Genomic DNA, 4,514 nt, shown 5'->3' with positions numbered 1-4,514 from the left:
ATACAGTTAAATTCTTCCACCTGCTGGAGGTTTCAGTGTCTGCAAAACAGCTCAAAGGATTTGGCTCAGAAAATTATCTGAGCCCTTGAGGAGGAACAAAGGTCCTTGACTTTGTTTAATGGCTAAACTGTTACTATTTTGTCTTGCTTGACAGTTTTCCTTTCTTTCTACATTTTCTCACTTATCTGATTAAATTTCTTCTTTGACTAAAGTCTTTCTACAGACAAAAGGCAGGCAGAGGGCCTGGCGGGGGATCTGTTCTGGGAAGGCCCCCTAGGGTCCTGCTCGGTTAGAGTCCTACTGTTCATTTAACAGCTCTTTATTACACTCATAATGTGTGTAAGGCACTGTCCTTGGTGTTGAGTTCACCAATATATGTGGACTAAGACTAAATGAATTGCAAATTTCATTTTGGTGAAAGTTTGAAAAATCAATCCCTCATCTGAAAACTGGCAAAATGCCTGGTTCCTAATATATTCTGTAACTCATAATCCCGAGGGGATTCTATGTTCAGCCATACACAGGTGCAAAGTGTGATTAGCAACATGAAGCTGATGCTTTTAAGTCCCATATCAATTTCATGAACCATGTATAAAACCAGTAGATAAGTTGAAAATGGTTAATTTTAGGGTTTATTTTATCCTCTAAAATCCATGCATGAGGAAGAGAAGGCTTTGGAGTAGTATCTTTCTTTCTAGTCTCCAATTTATGGTTTGACTATTTTCTATAAGCATATGTGAAATAGAACTATGGGATATGTTGAAAGAAAAAGCAGACAGTGCATCCAAGTAAGCTACTGGAACAGTGATGGATGGCTTTCAAACCTCTGAAAGACCATCTGGACCAAAAACAGCATTGACCTGTGCTCAGTACAGCACTGTGGAGAGGTCTCTAATGGTCCTGAATGTGATAGGTGGACATCAGGCTTGGCCCTTGGCCCAGAATTTCTGAGAGATGCACTGGTAACCTTGTGATCTTGTGGCTAGATGAATCCATTTTTGTTAGTTGGCTTTGATTTTTCAGAAATGAAAGAGGAGACAAATAAACCCAAGTTGTATACACACTGATGTTAGACAATGAAACACATTTTTGTGAAGGAGTTGCAGTGCCTGAAGAGAGATGATCATGAGCAGAGGTGAGGAAAATTTAGTGCTGCATAATATAGAAGTAGTTGCTATAATATTTCAAAGTGTTTCTGCTACAGTTTTGAAAACTTTCTTCCCATAGGATAAATTTTAATGTCTTTGAAAAAGATATTGGAGTCCTTTCCTGTACCTTAATTCTGGATCCACTAAATACTATCAACTGAGGAAGGAGTTTTAATAAAAATTTGGCTCACATTAGTGTTACGTGTGTGCCAGGGAGAGAGAATACAAGTGAATGCAAATGTAAAGACTCTGGCCCTGATAGAACTTCAGTGGATCTGTCCAGCGTTCTGAACATCTTGGGTCAGGAGTCCCTTGGAGAATCTCATAAAAGCCACCCAGGCAACCAGTAGTTTGCTCACTAAATTGATCATACAATTTCAGGGGATCACAGACCCTTGACATTACTTAAATCAGTTCAAGGTTCCCATATTAAGAACTCTTGGGCTAGATAGTAAAAACATTAGAATGTAGTTGTGAAAAAGTCAGGCTGGGAGATTTTGGCATTGATAAGGAAACTAGGCTCCAGAACTAGAACCCACCAGAAGAGTCTCTATCTGCTTATCTGTAATCACTGGCAGGAGTCCACAGGGTGTTTGCCTACAGGTGAGAGTATATGGGCTGAACAAAGGTTCTTTTTATTGTAGATTATCTTTAGAGTTCTATCCCAGGTTCCGAGACAATTGGGCCACTCCAGCTCTTCACACCACACATCTATCCAGCTTCCATATATATCCACCTCAGCTTCCCATTACTCTTTACTCTTCTCCCTCCCTGAACTATATTGGGGGCTCGGCAAATATTTATAACTCCAAGAAAAGCAATTCATATACCCAAGAGTACCTCTTTGGACATGGAAATCAGGCCCACAGTCCCAGAGACATTGTTCTCCATTCTACCTCAAAAAAGAGAGAAAGTCTAGTCACACTCATGGCTTTAAGTATGGCAAAGTAATTACATTAAAATAATATTCTGATTCAGGAATTCAGGGCTGGAGGAAGCTGTATGTTAAATGCACACCCCACATACGCCTGAAGCCAGAAATGATCTGTGGAGCAACATTTGAGAACCACTGCTCTAGCATAAGTAATAATGAAAATTAATAGCAACAACCCTTGAGCATTTACTGTGTGTAAGACACTTAATATATATACTCCCATGTAAACCTCTGAACAAATCTAAGAGGTAGTCACTTTAGTGACAATGCCATCTGTTGAGCATCGAAGGAAAATGAGGTAAAGAGAGGTTAAATTGAAGTCAAGAGAAGTTGCCCAACTTCATATAGGTAGGAAGAGGAAGAGCCAGGACTGCCAGCCAGGTCTCTCTGAATAGTGAGTTTTGGGTTTCTCACCCTTTTCTATGTCATGTGGCATAGAAATGCTTGTGAGGGTCTGGTAAAACCTATGGACCCCTTCTCAGGATAAGTACTTAAAAAGGAAATTGAGGATACTTAAGTTATCAACCTATTAAAAAATGAATATAGGATATAGTAACATGTACCACTTTTGTGGTGCTTTAAGTAATAAGATCTACGGACAAGTCTAACAGCTACTACAGTTTCAAAGTAATGATGAATGTAAACGATGTTTAACAATATTTTGAGATATCTGTAATAGCCCTAAGGTGATGTGAAAATATCTATGATATCTATTGATAACAAAGTCACACATACTGCTAATACAACTGTACTTTGTTGCCTACATTCATTGTGGAAGAAATGCTGGCTTTCAGATTAGTGAAAATAATGTTATCTATATTAGATATACAGATATAGATATAGATATCTTTTCCCTCATCCAAGTTCATGGACTCTTTGAATTACATCCATAGACCCAAGGATAAGAACTTCTGTAGAGTTTCTTCTCTTTACCAGCATGATGCACGGACTTTCATTAGAATTATTATTATTTTTTAAATTTTTATTTATTTATTTATTTATTTGCGGTACGCGGGCCTCTCACTGTTGCGGCCTCTCCCGTTGCGGAGCACAGGCTCCAGATGCGCAGGCTCAGCGGCCATGGCTCACGGTCCCAGCCGCTCCACAGCATGTGGGATCTTCCCAGACCGGGGCACGAACCCGTGTCCCCTGCATCGGCAGGCAGACTCTCAACCACTGCGCCACCAGGGAAGCCCCTAGAATAATTAAAGATAAGTATCTGTTTCCTTATAGCTCTGATATTCTATGACTTTCTCTAATACATGGTGAAAATAAATAACGTGACTTTGTCAAAACATAACTGGAAAAGCTGGACATTAAAGTAAGTGATACATTTCCAAAGGAATGTTCTTGGGAAGATGTATACTCATTCTAATGATGCTTTTTTGTTTCTTTGGGTTTTGTGCCTAAAACTTTTCAGACCTCCTAAATATCAAGCGTAAATTGATGCTGTACTGTCACTTGGGTTGTCCTTAGTTTTATCTCTTTGAGTATTTCTCCTCTGTCCTCAGCTGTGGTTGTGTCCTGTTCTTTTCTCTTTGACCTCTCCCCCTCTACTCCCATTCTTCTTCTCTTCAGTTTTTATGTCACTAGCTTCTTCCTTCCTTCCAAAAGTAATGTTTGTCTATCTCTTTTTCAAAATAATTACAAAATATCCTCTGATTTATCCTCAATCCCAGGGTCAAACTCATGAATAGGTAAGCTGTGCTTTCTTTTCTCTACTTTCTCAGTGCAGACGTCCTCATTATCCTTTAGAAATCTGACTCCTATCTACACTGCTCTACTGAAACTTCCCTATTGACGTCAACAAGTACTTTCTAATTTCCAAATCTGGCATCCTTACTCTCTCCTCATTTGCTTGGAATTGTCTGGGATATTTTGCATTGCTTTCCTCGGCTGTTTCTATTCCTCTGTCTCACTGTTCTTTCTCTACCCTTTAATGACAACTTTTCTTTCTCCCTCTCCTACTTATGAGTCTTATAATGCAAAACCATATATATGTAAATTATATCAATATTATATATGTATATACGCATATACACAGTCTATCAATACATCATATCTTATAAAATATATAACTCTCAGAGGTTTCATTTGAGGATAAAATATTTGTGTATAATTAATATATGGCATATGTTATATACAAAGTTAATATATAATGTATTGCACATAAACTGTATATCTTATATGATACAAGATTTATACATACGCATTCTATATGTATAGTGTGTGAGTACACATTTAATCTTCACAATAACCATTGAGAGATATACAATTATTTTCTAAATTTTACAGATATAGAAACTGAGGCACAGAGAGGCTGGTACACTTGCCCAGCAACACAGCGCCTGAGCTAGTATTCAAACGGGTGTCTTAGGCAAAGGGCCGTGCTCATAGCTATTCTATTATATACTGCAGGTTCAGTTTTCAGA

This window comes from Tursiops truncatus, chromosome X (assembly GCF_011762595.2).
Source record: "Tursiops truncatus isolate mTurTru1 chromosome X, mTurTru1.mat.Y, whole genome shotgun sequence".
NCBI classification, from domain to species: domain Eukaryota; kingdom Metazoa; phylum Chordata; class Mammalia; order Artiodactyla; family Delphinidae; genus Tursiops; species Tursiops truncatus.
The sequence above is the reverse complement of the archived record's forward strand: the minus strand, read 5'-3'. Positions refer to the sequence as shown.